Here is an 18,435-nt window from a genome sequence, read left to right on the forward strand (position 1 = left end):
AAATGGGGAATATAGAAATGACCTCACTGGGTTCTACTTTTTGAAAAAATACTTAATAATACCTACCATTTGTTGAATCCCGTGCCAGATACATTTACCTGTAGATTTCATCTAAACTTTATATGAAGAGGCATTAACAGCCCCAGCTTACAGCGAGGCTCAAAGAGGTCAAAGTCACACAACTAATAACTATCAGAGTGAACGATGTTGAATGACATCTTTAGGGGCCTCTATCGAAACTATGAGACCCTGTTTGGCTGTTGCCACAGCTGTTGAAGCTTCAGACCAAATCCCAGCATCCCTGGACCAAGAAATGATTCTCAATGGTCTCTGACCTTGGGCAACAACGTTGCTTGCTTTAATTTATGCACCACCATGGTTGTTTGTCATGGAAAGCTCCCCACTGATTCTTTACCCACCAATTCCAAGTTCAGCTTCTCCAAGCACAAAGTAAATTGAGTCGGGAATCTCTCTGAATATGGACATCATAATAGTCTTCATTATTGCCCTTCTACCTATAGGTTGTCACATCAGAGAAGTTGCAGAGTTGATTTTTTAAAAAGTTTTTACATAAAAGGCATGTATGTCCTTTGATTTTGAGACGGTGAGCTCATCATATCCAAAAGTGCTTGGGGCAGGCCCCATGACCTAGTGAGTAAGGTTCGCATACTACCCTTTGGAGGCCTGGCTTTGGTTCCCAGGGCACAGACCTACACCACTAGTTGGCTGCCATGCTGTGGTGGTTACCCACATATAAAATAGATGAGGATTGGCACAGATGTTAGCTCAGGGCAAATTCTCTTCAACAAAAGAAAAAAACAACAGTGCTTGATGTTCAGTCATGCCCTCTTCATAATGCCTGCTCACTTGCATAATCACTCTGTCTAGCCGAGACAACATGTATGACAGGAGTGGCACAAAGTGGGAAACAAGAAGTTAAATTCCCTCTGTGGGAAAACAAAAACTTATTGTAAAAGTCTGAAACCCAAAGCTTTCATGTAGAAAATATTCAGACACACACCAGGCATTTAGGTAATATTTTTAGGGGGAAAGCAGGGCTTTACAGGGAGAAAGATCTGGCCTGGGTATTAAAACACCGGGCTGTAAATCTTGATTCTACCACTTACTGGCTGTGTCATTTCATCCAGAGTCACAAAACATTGGCTTGCTTTCTTGCTGTGAAATGGTCATAACTATACCTTCCTAGCCCCCTTCCAGAGTGTAGTAAAGTTCAAACAAAATAGCACGAGAGAGTGGGGCAAGAGTATGACTCCTATATTATTGTTTTGAATTTACGTAGTAAACTCTTTTATTATAGGTAATATTTCCCAAAACATTTTCTGCAGAATACAAGTTTTGTAAGAAAAGTAATGGAAGTCATTTTTGTAAGAGCTTTTGTGTTGAAATATGTTCAGAAAATTCTGGGTTAAACAAAGTTAACCCCTTACCTTAAGACTTCTCAGAGCCTCCAATGGGCTAAAGCAAATCTTCAGAAAGGGAGAATTTGATTCAATACTTTGCCAAATTTATTTAACCTCATACATTTTATCTTCTAAGATTAGTATTATGCAGAACACATTATGGGAAACTTACATCTTTGGAGAATGAATAATCCTGTGTTGAGTTTTGGATTCTCAGATATAACTTTTTCTATTCATTACAATAATGGCTGTCACATATTTCGTACGTGCCAAGAACTGAGCTAAATGTTTTAACACTCTGACATGATTTAAATCATTCAAGAATCATTTGGATTGCATGCCTTATTGTCATTTTACAAGTGAGGGAAATGAAGCTTAGAGAGGTTAAGTAACTTAACCAAACTTAAGAATCACAAGGTCAAGATTCAAATCCAAACCAAGGTCACACCCTTGTTCACTGTTGAGCATTGAATGACTGGGTGAATGAGTCGTGTGATCATATGTGAGACGTATTTTTTCCCAGTTTTATTGAGATATAATTGACATACATCACTGTGTAAGTTTAAGGTATACAGCGTGAAGGTTTGGCTTACAAGTATTGTGAAATGATTAGCGCAATAAGTTTAGTTAGCATCTATCATCTCGCATAGATACAATAAAAAAGAAAAAGTAAAAAAAAAATAAGAACAAATTTTTTCTTTGTGATGAGAACTCTTAGGATCTACTTTCTTAACAAGTTTCATATGTATCAAACAGCAGTGTTGGATATAGTCGTCATGATGTCCATTACATCTCTGGTACTTATTCATCTTGTAGCTGGAAATTTGTACCTTTTGATCACTTTCCTTCATTTCCTGAGATGTATTTTAAACAGCAATTCTGTGAAAATTGACAGATCCTCTCTCTTTCACTGGCAGTCCAGCTCCTCTGAGCTTCTACTAAGAGAAGAGAAGCTGTCCAGCTCATTGATCAGACAGTGATCAATCATGGACAACGCCTGAGCCCATTCAGGACCACTTCTGTCACATTTTCTTCTCTAGACCCAGGATTGGACCAGTCTGGTCCTCAGGCCAGACCTGGCTTTCCTCTTCTCCCTATTGCTTTGCTTGTTAACGAAATAAGCAGGCTGGAGCAGAGCCTGCCTCCTTAAGGTAGGCCTGTCTCGGTCTTTTTCTTTCTGGTCCATCTTTTATACACTTGTAACCAGGGTGGGCAGGTAGGCTGCTGTCTGTACCCACAGAGGGGCCGGGCAAAGGACAGGAGAAGCCCAGAGAAACCTTAAGCCTATGCCAAGTGTTCCAATACACTTCTCACCAGAGTTCAGAATTGTAGAACTATGTTTGCTTTTCAATTTCAACATTCTTCTTCAGCACAAAATTCCATGCAAAACAGTCAAAAGTAGGACCCTGTTTGGTGTGTAACTGCGACATCATCAAAGTGCAATGAAAAACAGCAGAACTTCAAAAAGAGAATATTGAGATAAAGATTAATCTTTAAAGAATATATATGTAACTCAACTCAATAGCTGCTTAATACAGAATTTTAGGATTTCAGCATTTTTGGACCTATTTTTTTAATATATATAAAGTGATCTAATTTTATTTCATCCAAACCAATTTGATTATTTCTACAGTAAATTGTTTAAGGAAATTGGTGTGACCTATAAAACAAGATGAGTTAATATTTCAAACTTCCTAAAACATGCCAAACTTACCTATCTTTGATCTAGTCATGAAATCAAAAGTTTATAATTCAGTTATGTAAGAAAGACATTGAGTACAGAATTATTCCAGTACCAGGTTGATCCACTCCTGTCAAATAGCTTTGATCAGCAGTTTTCATATTTTTAAAAATGAAAAATACTTCCTTCAAATAATATTTTACAAAGAGCTCAATATGTTAAGCAGAAAGAACCGGAACTTGCCTGTGAGAAGTCAGAGAAGAAGTCTGGTAAAGCTATCTGCTAAGAACTTTCCTTTACCAACTTGTGTAGATCCCGGGCTTTGAGAAGAATCCCTAAGAATTTATAGAGCACTGCCTATGAAGCGTTGGTCCAGATAATGCTTCAGACAAAAATTGGGGAAAGGTGATTTTTCTGTTATTTAAGTTGACTGGTAATACTAAGCACACGCATAATGCCATGAAATATAGAAGGAAGAAATAATTTTATATCTGGAAGGGACCTTGATAATCATAAGTCCAGTGTCCACCAATTTTAAGAATGAGGAAACAGGCCCAGAGAATTTAACCAACTTGGCCAATATCACGCAGCTAACTGGTGGCAGAGTCAGGAATAAATTTCCTGCCTCCTGACACAGTCTGGTGTTCTCCTAATGCACTCCATGGACCTGCAAAAGTCATTTGGAGGTAGCATATTTTTTCTAAAATGCTTTAGCATGAGAGAGAAAGCATTTTATATGCTAAGAATTTGTCAGACAGTCCCTTCAATTTGAGATATAAGGATAAAGTCTTCCGTGAAGCAACGCAATTGTCAATGTATGTTTGTGTATCTTGAAGTCTTCTTCTGGTGCTCTGCACAGAAAAGCACCCAAAGGTTGTCTACATGTTCACCTTGCCTCTACTCTAGTGGGGAAGCCACTGCCAACCTGAACACTTTTGTCACGAGTCCTTTCACCATCCACAGCCCTGACGCTGAATAACAAATGCCCAGCAGACGATCTTTAAGCAGTTCCAAAGGTTAGCGGTTTTTATAACCAAAGTATTCCAAAAATCAAGGAGCATAACAATTTAGTATTTTGAGCTTATTCTGGAGTGTTCCAAGTAATTAGAAAATGTTTCTGACAATATTGGCCTTTTTAATGAGAATATTTCCCCTTTCGTATACCATATTTTTAAGATATTCAAATTAATATGATCATAAATGTGTCCCTTCACATTGTCTCTACTACTTCTGGTCCAGGAACACTTTGTTACAGCAATCCCAGGAAACTAAAATGATGACCCTGTCAAGACATGTCTGATTAGGGGGATCCGTGTTAAATTATCAGTTTTAGAATCAAACGTAGTCAAAAAATGGCATGGCAGTTTCATATGGTTAGGCTTTACATGGTAGCTACGTAGTGGCGATTTCAATGGCTTGTATCTGCAAAAGAGGTTTCACAGCTCAGGGAGAGAGAAATTAGCAAACTTTACCTCACGCCACCATAGTTCTTTCTATATGAGGGCAAGCTGAGAATATAAAAACATGCTCTTCTCCATTGCTATCTACTTTATTGGTTTTCTAAGAATCTGACATGTCCAGCACCATAGAAATGCTTCTGTAACTCTGCATTATTTACAGATTTATTTCTAACTACTTGCCTTGACCACTGCCATGCAAAGGAAATGGCCTTTTCCCCTTTTTTCTGGATTTGACCTCATGATTCATCTTTCTGATCAGTGATCTCCTTCCTTCACCCACTGAATCTGAAATTCTTCAGTTTTTTTAAAATCTGAAAAGATCTTCATTTATGGATATCTAGTATTCTGAGTTGACTATTTAGAACTTTGTAGTATATAAAATAATATCATGCAGTACATTGAATGGTAGACATGTAAATTGTTAAGAATTAAGCTCTCAAGATGTAGCTACCATAGAAGAATTTCTATGGAAGAGTATTGGCAATCCAAGATCAATTGTGACTTTCAAAGGTAGAATGAGCAAGATTTATATCGATCATATTGTTACAGTTCTAGACATGTAACTGCTCCCAGTAGTGGCAGTAGTGATGTAGTGACAACTTGTAATATTCAAGTTAGCCAGCTGCAGATGAAACTCGGCTTTGAATAAAGGAAAAAGAAATTGGGGCATTTGTTCATTAATATTTATTATTCCCTGATAAAAATGAGAAATGTCTAGGTCATTTGCTTAAGATTTGCTGGAACACTTCTAAAAAAAGTGATACATTCTTTAAAACCTATTACAAAGACTAACCGAACTTAATGTTAAGGACGCTTTCTTTGTCTCATCTAATTCCCCCCAGCTGCAATTTCAGCTTCTTCTAGGCAGTCTGTTCTTTCTCATTTGCTAATTGGTGTTCACAAAAGATGTTCTTAACATGGATTAGCAAGGGGCCAAAGCTCCACTGAAGAAAGTTTGGAGGCCTGTGTGTTAAAGAAGAACCCCAAAGGAAGATTGAAAACAGCAAAATTGTGTTTGTGTAACAAGGTAGTAAGAAAGAACAGATAGCAAATGGTCACAGACATCTGAGGAGAGAATCATAATATTCCTTACGATCTTTGCGTGAAATGGTTTCTATTTTTTACATAGGCTTTCTCCATGATAGCTTAGCAAAGGGAACAATTTTAAATCTTGTGTTTATGGACAACATTTGAAAAATGCTAAGCTTCCAAATACAATCTAAAGAGTTTGTGTTTTAAAGGCTGTTTGAAAGCAGAAGTGAGTGAGATTCCCCAACTTGCCAGGAAGAAGTTACCTTTGTGATGCCTTCAACACTTTCTAAAAATTTTTTTGTATGTCTCATATTTTACTTCCTAAATCTAGGCGGAACCTAGCCAAGTACTAAAATCTTCAGAGACCAAGGAAGTAGTTTAAAAGGACAGAAATTAAGGTTTTTGACCAAAAAACAGGGAAAATTAAGGTTTCTGGAAAAAAGTGGAACTTCTGCTATCTTTAAGATGGGTTCAAGAATTGGAATTTCTGAAGAACAAATACTTCTGTAGTTTTTGGCTGTGGGGTAGTAAACAAATTCTCCCTGAGGAAGTTTTTCTCAACGTTTTATTATGAAAACTGATGCTCTTATTACCTCACAAAGATAGTCTCATATACAAAACCCCTATTTTGAATATTTATCATACCCAAGAAACATATACATGGATTTTTAAATCTTGCCATTCTAACAACTCTGAGAAGCAGATATTCTCTTAATCATTTAAAGGATGAGAATTGCATGACCATACAAATTAAGTAATTTGACCGTGGTCACAAAGGCAATAAGTGACCAAACCACAATTCCAATCCCAGTGGCTTTGTCTTATTCTCATTCTCTGAGAGCAAACATACTTGCATTAAATTAGGTCTCCAGAAATAAAGACTCTTCTGATAGTATATAAACATATTTAAAATAATTAGTCTGTGCGTACAAATGTATTAGCCTCGTCCCTTTAAATCTTTATTATTAAGGGGCTCTGTTTTGCAATGAATGAGAGCATTTTCACTGTCAATATTCTAAAACTTTAATTTAATTCTCATTATACTAATTTAAATAGTAATTTTATTCCAGTTCTTATTTTGCTTAATTTCGCAAGAAAATTCTAGTATTAGTGAAATTTACATTAGAACTCATCTAAGAATACAGCTCACCATATTGATGGCCTAAGGCATCCGTTGATATGTTAAAGGATAGCTTTAAACAAATATTTGATATAAAGTCTAGGATATGCATTATAATGAAGGATGGTAAGAAGCTTTACTTAGTAATAGGAAAGTTCAGTTGTGTTGGTGAGACTAAATATTAGGAAGGAAAACAAGAGTGTTGCACTAGCTTGAATAAATAAGCTCTAAAAATGATCCTTACAAGCATGTGTGTATGTGTATATAAAATGATAACAGTTGTCTCTGGTAAGGGAATAGTAAGATGAGCATTTTAAATACTGTCAGTGAGAATATAAATTGCTTCAGTGTCAATGAGAATATAAGTCGCTTTACTATATACACTCAGACACTTAAAATTGGCGAATAGTCAAAATATTTAAATTTTTTACCACAAATTGAATTTCTAGAAATCTCTTAGAATAAAAATAAGAGATGCAGACAGAACAATGTACAATGCTTGATTGTGGTGTTAGTTTATATAGCAAAATGTTGGAAACAATTTTATGTTCCCCAATAGGGTAATGGCTAAAAATTACGCTAGGTTCGTATCACAGATAATTGTACAGCAATTGAAACTTGGATTTTCACAAACATTTGATGGTTTGATAAAGAGTAGATTATAAAATTATCCATAGTAGGAACTAAGTTATATATGTACATATGCTCATAGAGAAAATATCAACATTTTAATAGTAGTCATCTCAAATAGTTTTTCGTTTTCATTTTTGTAACTATGTGTTGTTGTTTTTTATTTTTTTGGTGAGGAAGACTTGCTCTGAGCTAACATCCATTGCCAATCTTTTTCTTTTTTCTCTTGAGGAAGACTAGCCCTGAGCTAACATCTGTGCCAATCTTCCTCTATTTTGTATGTAGGTTGCCATCTCAGCATGGCTGATGAGTGATGTACATCCATGCCTGGCATCTGAACCTGAGAACCTGGGCCACTGAAGTGGAGCGCATGGAACTTAACCACTGCACACCATGGGGCTGACCCTTATGTGTTATATTTTTAACAAAAATAAATCATCTTTAGAAATAGAGAAGTTTTTGTGAGGTGATGCCCTTAGAAGTTAGAGTGGAGTCCTCATCACCTCACTAGGATTATTCCAAGGAAAGCAGCACCCCCATGAGTGCACATCCTCACGTGGATGTAGCTGCTCACATCCACATTCAATCACATTGCTCTATGCCAGTCAGATAGTGCTTGAGCACTTTCCACAAGCCTCTGTTTGAGGGACTTCTATAGGAAATCATGCTGTCGAAGGTGAGATGATTATTTCCTTCCTTATTTATCTCATAACAATTTTAGATGCAAGTATTGTGATCTAAGTACAGCTAATGAACTGGGAAGAGTAGTTCTAAGAGAACTTTTCTGAGTTTCTAGTTTGAGATAAATATCTCACATTATCTCTTTTAAGCTGCATAATAACCCATTTTATGGATCAGAACGCTGAAGGTCTTGGCAATTATGTGATTTGCCTACCTAACTATGATGAGTCAGAGGCAGAATTAGAAAGCTGTACTCTTTCTACTACATGTACCAGGGTACCACCTTGGCAGAAACTTCCATAGCATTTAAGTTCTATTTGTAGGTGGTGTCAGAAATATTATAATTATCTTGGTGTATAAGTTTTGAGAGAAGCTGAACTGATAAAGACCCATCTATAACGTAAAATTGGGCCAACCTATGCTCTCCTGTGATAGTCCTCATACTCTAGACAGAGTGTAGAATGTGGTGCTGAAGTTAAGTGTACAGTGGAAAGAATTCTGAACTAAATCCTATGCTTGAATGAATGAAGTAAGCCTCAGTCATTGCATCTTCTTTTGTGTTATCCACACAAATAAAAGTAAAATATATTTAGACTTAAATTAGTAGTTACTTAAACCCACTGCATTTAACCTCTATAAATCCAGACAGGCCTTAGTGTAAAAGTATATACAGATATTGTTTACATTTATTTGTTTATGCCCACAAATTTATGATAGAAATACAGATAAATTGTAAACCGTTACATTCATATAAGAGAAATGAAGCACAAGACTGACAGCAAGGGGGAAGATTATATTCCATTGGTTAGAAAGACACTTGCGAGAAATCTACTTTTCTGTACACAGTAGGGCTCGTCCCAGGTAGCAGTTCAAAGCTGTATTTATCACTTTAGAAAAATCACAAAAAAATCCCTGCTTGCTGATTTTTTGTTGTTGAAAACTCAGTCCTGTGTTTTTTTATTTGTACCAAATAAATGAATATAAAGCCCTTTAAAGAGCCGCTAGGTCTAAATCCACCATTTTAATCAACCCTGAATAGCAGCGCTGGGCTGAGTCCAAGGAAACTCATTGTTATAGTCAACAACCTTCTCCAACCACTCCAGAATGTTATTTTAAAGGCCTCAGGAATTAAAATTAAAACAAATGCCTTAAGCCTTTTCAAAACTCTGTCCCAGAAAATAAAAGCCAAGTGCCTGCTCTCCAGAGTATTATAGAGAAATGCATTTGGCTGAGTTTGAAAATCTCTCTTTAATGTGAGCAACTGGAAAAACTATGGTTGAACAATGCTAAGTAACCCTCCTCTGAAGATTAAAAAGCAAATTTAGGGTTATTTAATCAGCAATACCCGTTCTAAAACAAAATGATCTTTATACTTTTAAAACCATTATGCATTGCTTTTAAAAAGAAATTTGGCACAAACAGCATTATGAATAAGTAAAATTAAGTCTCTAGTTCTCCTTTAATACTCTTTTAATAGAACAAAACGAAGCGAAACATGACCCATCTCGACCAACTATGATTTTCATTAGCTTCTTTTCAAGGATGATAGTTTAGAAAAGGAAAGCTGTAGAAAGCCTGTCTTCCTTTGATAGAACCCTCGATATTTGGGTAAGTATAACTGGTGATTTTTTTTTTGAATTAAAAGACTAACATAATTGAAATTTAAAATGCTCATGTATGTCAAAGATGAGTTAGGATGCTCAGGTTTTTTTCCCTATCTAGTACTTTAATATGAATTTTTTAAGAATTAGTTTTGAAATATGTACATTTGAGAACTGTCTGTAAAGTCCTGAATAATTGTGCTAAACTTTCCCACATTGGTGGCAATGATTTGGACAAGGAAGTCCAAATGGATTAGCCTAGTCTAACCTGATACTTTAGAGATGGGTAAACTGAGATCTCATTAGTGGCAAACCTGACAATCTAGTACTCTTCCCCTCCCCGCCATGTTGACCTCCACCTCTACAATAAATACTAAGAAGGAATGCTTTAGTTAAATTGAGTCCCATTTTTCCAAGTAAATGCTCTAAAATTTCAAAAGGGTAAGCTTTTTGTTTGTTTCCTTAATACCTCCTACCTTGACCAATACGTATGACTGAAAAGAAAATTTCATAATCCTTGTTCATTAGAAAGGCATGCTATAGACCAAAGCCAGTACGATATGCAGTTTTCTTCCAGACTTTGAGTTCAAGACAAAAGTCAAAAAGACACCAACCTGCTTTTTATTCTTTATTCATTAAATGGCATACTGAAATAATAGAGGTCAAAACGATAACACTTCCAGAAGGTGCTCCTCAATGGAGTGTATTAAACTGATATTTCAAGACTGGTAAAATATGAAGGTGTTCTTGTTCATATGAGGAACTAGAATATTTCCACAATGTTTTAAAGAAACTGTAAATAGGATATAAATCAAAGTGACCATATCACTAGAGGACCTAGAAAATTACTTAGTGGCCTTGGCTATTCAATTGTAATTAGTGAGACTTTTCTATCACAATTAGACATTAGTCAGTGTTTAACGTGCCAATACAAATATTACCCCATCTCCACTGCTCTAGTCACCAATTCGATCAAGTTACAACGGCTTATCTAGCTCCACATGCAAAGCTTTCAGAAAGAGGGATCTGGCATATTACTCGCTTGCTTTTATATTTCAATTTCAAAGAGTGAAATGGAAAATTAACTTTGTATTTTTGTTTGGAGGGGACTAAGGAGAATGACTGGAGCTCTAAGCACAGGAAGCTCCATTTGGCTCTTTGATTTTCCTTAAATTTCTTCATGAGATGAGGATAATTGTAGGAAGTTGGAAATAATGGCACAGAACTTCAGAGATTTCTGATTTTTAAGTATATTTTAAACCATAGAACTTTTTCTCAAGGAAAATCTTAAACAGAGCTCTAATATATAGCAAAGGTAGGTGTCGAGCTTTTATCTCTGAGGTGGATTTGAAGAGCTCAGAGTCCACGGAAATCCTACCCCTCATCTCTGTCCTGTATTGGCATCTCTACAGAATCCCAGGGCTCTGCAGAATGCAACTTTAAAAATACGGTTGCGAATGATACCAAAGAGTAAGAGAATGAGTGAAGGAGTTGCTCTTCGAAGTGTCATTACTTTGCAAAGTTAATAGAGATTGTTTGTGATAGATAAAGGAGTCTGCAAGAAGTCTGATGCACAGAGATAGAAATTTAAGCTCAAATGGCTAAAAACATTTAACTAAACTTGGAACTGAAAATGAATTCACGAGAAACATTCTAAATGAAGTATATACAGATCATGGTTAAATTAAGGTTAGAAAGATAGAATAATGAGAATAGGAATCATTAGCTACTTTGTTGGTCAGTAAGTCTCTTCTAGTAATCAAAAAATATGTCTTTTTTAAAAAATTAATTATATATTTGGAAATTTCTGTGTTTGGAAATAATTGGACACACAAAAAAAAGCCTAAGGTCTTAATATTTGCAAATACTTTGTAGGCTAATAAAAGACCAAGCTATAAAACTAAAAATAGTATGTGTTGATGAAGAATCAATCTTAATATTCATTTTAAATAAATAGTAATATGAAGTCCTTCCTCATTAAAAAGAGAAAGTCTTTTCCATACTAGAAATGAATTATATTAAGGAAATTATTAATATACTTAGTAGATTTTATCAAGGTATTTGTATATTAGTTTATTTATTTGAATCTTAAGATAACCTTCATTATGGTTTTTGTTCTCTGAAAAAAGTGGCGGAAGAGAAACTGTGTCCCCCAGTATGCATTCTTCTTTTTTCTGAGATGAATTTGGTGACCAGAGCACTTGGCCATTTAGCTAGAGACTGTATTTCCTATTCTCCCAGGCAGTCAGGGCCTATGTTTCAGCCAGTGAAGCACTGCCGAAATATGTGCAACTTCTAGATTATTTCTTTAAAGATAAAGTTGCTGTCCCAATGTAGCCTTGTTTCTCTTATTCTTGGCCAAGAACAGCAGCTCTAGCAGATCTAAGACTCAAAGATGAAAGCCACATGTTGAAGATGATATGGCCAACTGGCCAATCACAGTTCTTGGGGATCACACACTTATCATAAGAGAGAAATATTCTTCTATCTAATTCCAGGCCTTCTATTTTAAAGTTTCATTGTAATAAATCTTTAGCCTATGCTTTAGCTAATAAAGAACTCGGTGTCCTAAGAGGTGTGATGCTATTAAAAATATGTGACATTGTCTTAGTGGTTGAATTGTAGACTACAAGGACACACGTATTGTAGGCTGGAAGGCCAGCGACCTTTGTTACGGCTTGGCAAAATATTTAGTAAAACTGTCAACTGTAAAGAAAGGTGGATCATACCTATGACTATTGTTTCTCTAAGGAATATCATTAGGAAAAGACTAAATACGTGTCTATGTTATCTGCTCCTTGACACTTTTAGCCAAGTAAAAGACAGAAAGCTTGAGTAAGGATTGCCCGTGTATAACTAGAGATAAAAAGGAATAGACCTTGCTCAGAGAGTCTATCTCTGACAGTAGTCTAAACATTAACTTGATCAAATATTGGTGCCTCTTATGAAAGGGGAAATCCTTTGCTTGTATGTCCCAACTACAGATGATAATACTTCGCTGAATGTTTGTGTCCCCACAAGATTTATATTTTGAAACCTAATCGCCAAAGTGATGGTATTAGGAGGTGGTGCCTTTGGGAAATCTTTAGATCATGAGGGTGGAGCCCTCATGAATGGGGTCGGCACCCTTATAAAAGACCTTGGAGAGCTCCCTTGCCCCTTCCACCATGTGAAGACACAATGAGAAGACAGACGTCTATGAACCAGGAAGTGGGTCCTCACTAGACAACAAATCTGCCAGTGTCTTGATCTTGAACTCTCAACCTCCAGAAATGTGAGAATTAGATGTGTGTTGTTTAAGCCATCCAGTCTATGGTATTTTTGTTATGGTAGCCTGAACAGACTAAGACTTGCTCAGAGCCTTTCTCAAAAGCCTCCCATTTGTGCCTTTCAGTCAGACAATGGGAGCTCGGCCTGGTTACAAAGATCATCTAAAACCATGTTAACTTCTCAGCACAACCTCTGGTCTCACAGAGATGGCTGTAGAACAGAAACCAGAATCTCCAGATCTGAGAACTGTTTAGGAGAGATCATCAAGTATGATAATTTTTACACAGAATCTGATTGGAAAGCAAATAGAAAGAAGCTTCACTCAATTCTTAAGGGCATTAATATTGCTAAAAAAAAAAAAAAGAGAAAAGAAAGCCAGCCACAAGTCTGGTCTACAAGCAAGACCTTACGTTCCCAAATGTGTATCAGCAGGCAGTGAAAATTATACAGCCCCCAAGAGAGCATACCCTCCCAAACTCACTTTGGATTTGGCTACAATGTATAAAATCCAAGGGAAAACTTCCAGAGGGCTCCAGACGTCATGAAAAATGGTGACTGAGAGAATGCTCCAAGGGAGCAAAATCAGAGTGAGGTAAGCAGGAATGGGATTTCACAGTTCCTACACATCGAGACCTAAATGCTGTGCACCGCTTAGTGCTCTCTGTTTTCTATTTTTATCTCTATGAATGGATTATTTTTCTACCCCATCGCTGTCTATTGGGTGGTAGGGCTGGATGGGGTGGATAACTTCTCTCGTAGTTTATACGTGAGGGATCCCAAGAAGGGGATGGCACACTAGTAGATTGTGGACTTCCAACTAGATGCAGAAAACGCATGCACCATGGGTGGCTCCACCGAGGATGACAGATATGCTTTGTTTGTGCAGAAAAGGATACGCAAAGGGGCAGACTTCTGTCAACAACCCTCCAATATGTATTCTGCTTTTATCTCTTTTAGTAGTTCATATATGTTTAGGGCACAAGAGTGGGCGCAAGAATACCCAGGAAGAGATCACAATTGCTAGCATATGATAAAGCTTGGGCCTGTGGAATGTGAGCGAGCGTTACATGTAAGTGAACGAATGAACATTGAAAACTATCCCTAATTATAGGGTTAAAAATGCTAAAACTAAAAAAGAAAAGTTTACGATTTAAAATTATGATAGAATGGGAAGAATCAGAGTTCCTCAACTGAATTAAATTCTACTATAAAATTCTCTCCAAAATGTCATTAAATTTCCACAGTAAACTAACGATCAGTTCATAATTTAGACTGGTTCACGTAATTTGAGTTATTCCTTATTTCTAACTTTAATCCAATTAGAAGGAAAAGTATTTGATTCGAAATTAAACACTTGTATTCTTTTATGTTTCCTCATGCATCACAAATTAGAAAAAAGGCATGCCAACAATTAATAGCTGACTCTAATTAGTTTTTACTAGTTCCAATTTTTGAACACCTACTCTAGATATTAAATTCTTTATTTTTGATGATTTTCAGAATTTATCAATACACTTTCTCATTCTATTTGACGTGGCTGATTGAATTATATGTTTCTGCATTTTAAATTGCAAGACTTGCTCAGTATATTCTTTTTAAATTTCATAGAAAACCACAGGTACAGATGGTCCATTAATAGCAATAAAAAGGCAAATTAAAATTATGCAAAACCCTTTGGAAAGCAATTCATTCCACAGCTATCTCAAGGAAAGAGTCTGTGCTTAAAATCTAATGTGATAAGACTTCCTGCTGATACGACAAGTCACCCTAAAAGAAGTGCTATATCTTCTGAATTATCTGCTTTTGGCAAGGAGGATAGACTACCTAATTGATTTCATAAACAATAGCTGGGAATAGGATTTCAGTCTGTCATGGTTAGGTTCTAATTCCTTATGTGATTTGACAGACAATGACATTCAAAACCACGATTTTCTGAGTTCTGTATTTATTACCTATTAATGTCTCCCTTGATATGATAGAATTTTTCTATTATCTAGAATTATGATGTGTGTTAGTATTTCTGTAGGGGTAGTGGTTTAAGAGGCTTTTGGTTGAATGGGTCACTGTGATGCAGTGGATGACAACAAACTTTGGAACCAGAATACACAGGTTCAAATCTCTCTTTTACTGTGTTGTTTGTGTCTGTTTTGAAATATCTCTTAATCTTGTTTTTTACCTACAAAAATGATAATAATTAATAACAAATCTTTAAAGAATTGTAAAGATTATCACTATTGATGTGAAAATACTTCATACATTTTAAAGTCCAAGCAAATATTAATTAGTGCTTTATATCTAGATTAGGAAGAGAGGTGAGGTAAACTAAAATACTTTAGTTTAGACTGATGCAACTAATTGCCTTTGAGTTAATTTTCTTAGAGGTATGAGGAGGGATATGAAGAAAAACACCAATGGCAGAAAGGAGGAAAAATAACAAATTTCTGAAGAAGAGTAGAAGAGATGAATAGGGGAGCAAATTGGAGACAGACTCAGTGAAGAAAGAAAGGAGAAACACGCTTAAGAAAGATACTGGAACAAATGAATAAAGCTTTCTTCACTGATGCCTTGTCAGAATATTAGCACGGAGGAGGAAAGACCATGGCACACTTAAGAATTCTGATAGATTACTCTCCTGCAGAAATCCACTTGTCCATCCCCCGAACTGTGATCTTATCTATATGAGTGAAAGGATTACGTTAAAACGATACAAGACAAATCCCATTCTTAAAGTAATTAGGCAGTAGATGTGGAAATGTCATACTTCAATGAGAATTTATTTTTGGAGATTGAAGGACCAGAGATATTTCAAGCAGAGAGCATAATCAGATTATATCTGATGAACAAAGAAGAAAGCCAGGGTTATCTCCAAATTTCTGGAGCAGCTGTGCGGTAATTGCACCATAATTAATTTCCCTCATTGTGTGTGTGTGTGTGTGTGTTTTCTTCCCAGATTATTTCTCCATCTTATTCAGCAATTTAAAAGAACCTTAATTTCCTGGAAATCATTTGGAGTCTATTATGCACCAGGATGCTGAGATGCTGAGCTTAAAGCAACTTCCTGTGTTGTTTCTCATAATTCAGCCATTGAACTGCATTCCTTGTACAAAATCTTTTTGAGGTTAAAAAAAAATTTAAGGATAAACCATTCTGTATTCATAACACAAAAGGAACTGAATACTGAGCAATCTTATTGCTGATATGACTATGGAATTCTGATATGAAGTCAATCGAAAGAAGAGTGTTTTTCCTGGGGCCCATTTTCTCTTAGCTTATCACTTAAAACCCTTTGAACGAATTCACAGGGATTAATGGTCAGCACCCGGGGAGGAATTGGGGCTGCTTCAGCACTTCTGAGCTCGGCTGACACAGACTTATTCTTCAGCGTTCTGGGGCACCAGGCACACATTTTTAGTTTTCGTCTCCATCCTAAAGAGATGAAAGCCCCTTGAAGTCAGTGGGAGATTCATTTTAAAATTAGTTCTATAGGAAGCAGAGTAATTTGAGAAACTGGGCTGCAGATAGTGTTTGAATAAGGCAGACACACACAATGCCAAGTTTGTTATTTGAACTCTAGTTTGGTGTGGGTGGCTCTGTGTGTGTGTGTGCAGGAGATATTGTGGAAAATGTGCATTTGAGCCATTACTTTGCTGCAGTAACCTCAGTAGTTCAGGAAATCCCTTGACATTTGTTTGTGCAATACTTATGTGCACATAACTTTGCATAAATATCAAAACCAATGCCCATCAAGAACAGACAGAGAGTAAGTTCTCTGTGTGGGTATGTGGATTTCCAGTCTCAAAATACGGCGTGTTCATGTTGGCTAATGGTATGGTCCTCACTGAAAGCAACTAATATATCAAAAAGGAGTTTTTAAGATTGGATTTTAAGAACCTAAAATGAAGCAAAGTAAAGAGTATGATGCATTGGGAAGAAACCAGGACATTTTGCCAATCTCATACCTCAAACTTCCAGCAATGGCTAAGTTAAGGGAAGATATGAGGAGTCCACACAGTGCAATTTTCCTTTTGATGCATTGCAGGAAGCAAGCAGAAAAAAGAAGACTCTGAACCTCCCCAGTAATTGACATGCCCTGGGAAAGGTGAGAAACTCATTATTTCAGTCCTGCATCCAGCCATGGATCAGCCTGCTTTCGCAAGAGTATGCAACCTTGCCTCTCTGTTTCTTTCTTGGAGCCAGCTGAGTAATTGCAGGGGAGCATCTCTGAAGGGTGAGTTCTGGGGAGAATTGTAATCGGTAAGAAAGACTCTGGGGAAGGGTTATAGAAGAGATGTCTTTTTGGATGCTAACTATAAAAACAAACCCAGGTGGCTGTGAGGAGGAAAATGTGTAGGTTTTTCACTAACCAGGTTAGTAAGCTTCACATCATTTAAAACATCTAACCCTACGTCTCCTGGTTGTGACTGACCCACTCTGAAGAGAGGAACAAAAAAAACTCAAGGATTAACTTGACATATCAGTGTATTTCCCCAACTAGGCTTCTTGGAGGATTTGAGTCCAAGAAGAAGTATTAAAGGATGGGAGAGAGTTACTCTGAGAAGAATGGATCATCGTGAAGGCTTTGGAGTAGAGTCGATGGTTTGTGCACATCAGAAAGGCAAGAAATAGAGCAACAGGCAGTTGAGTGTTACTGCTTGGATGTGGCAAGAGATTAAGCTAGAGAGTCAGAAGTCTGATGAACTATCATACTTATAGTTACAGAAGAGTACAGATATGTTTGTTTGCGTATGTGACACAAGTATGTGTGCATACACAAGTAAGCATAGCTCCCATAAATCTTTACTCTTGCTCTCACTTTCTCTTGCATCCAAGTCACTCCAACAGAAGAATTGCAGGATTTACTTACTCCTTGGCATCTCTTTCATAGCTCCTTGCATAATGCTTTGCCTGCAGTGGGCTCTCCATCAAGATATGTTTACTAACACTGTGACCAAAATGTTTCCAAGCAGTTTGGATTTCAACTCTGGGGACAATAATGCAGTTGGCATACATAGGCACACCTAACTCCTAAAGAAAAATCAGAGTTCTTGACCACTCCAATCAGAAACACAATTAGCCAAGAAACCTGACTTGACTCCTACCGTGGGCCAGGGATGTAGCTACGCTCCTTGCATCAATATTGCATTTCCCATCCATTAGTCCATCATTTGGAAGATCACCTGACTTGTTTGTAGAAGCAAATGAATACATTTGGATAATAAGGAAAGAATTTAAGGGCGAAAAGGAAAAGGTATGAAAGTTTGATACAACGACGGCAATCCATGTTTGGAGGGAGCAGAAGAGTTTGTGAATACAGCGTGAACAGATGATGCATAGATATAAATGGGTGTTACTATTACAGTCAACCTAGTTTTCTCTAATAGAGTGCTGTGCACTGGGACAGCTGAATTACATCTATCAATGTAATCAAAACCTTTAAGAAAATTATATTATGATAATATTTCTGCCATGTCACATATGCCTTTCCATGGAGAAGTTAATTCCCAAAAGGCCTCCACTGATTTATTCTTTAAGTAAAGGT

General features: G+C 36.7%; 1 long non-coding RNA gene across 1 annotated transcript in view; it reads left to right on the top strand.

The window, feature by feature from the left end:
- The first annotated feature begins 9,391 nt into the window (after positions 1–9,391).
- The window catches only part of LOC139045167 (uncharacterized), a 67,483-nt gene continuing 58,439 nt past the window's right edge, over positions 9,392–18,435 (top strand). Inside the window, exons 1-2 of the long non-coding RNA XR_011503051.1 lie at positions 9,392–9,633; positions 16,936–17,124. This is a non-coding gene — a long non-coding RNA (uncharacterized lncRNA). The remainder of the gene's footprint in view (positions 9,634–16,935; positions 17,125–18,435) is intronic.

This window comes from Equus asinus, chromosome 4 (assembly GCF_041296235.1).
Source record: "Equus asinus isolate D_3611 breed Donkey chromosome 4, EquAss-T2T_v2, whole genome shotgun sequence".
NCBI classification, from domain to species: domain Eukaryota; kingdom Metazoa; phylum Chordata; class Mammalia; order Perissodactyla; family Equidae; genus Equus; species Equus asinus.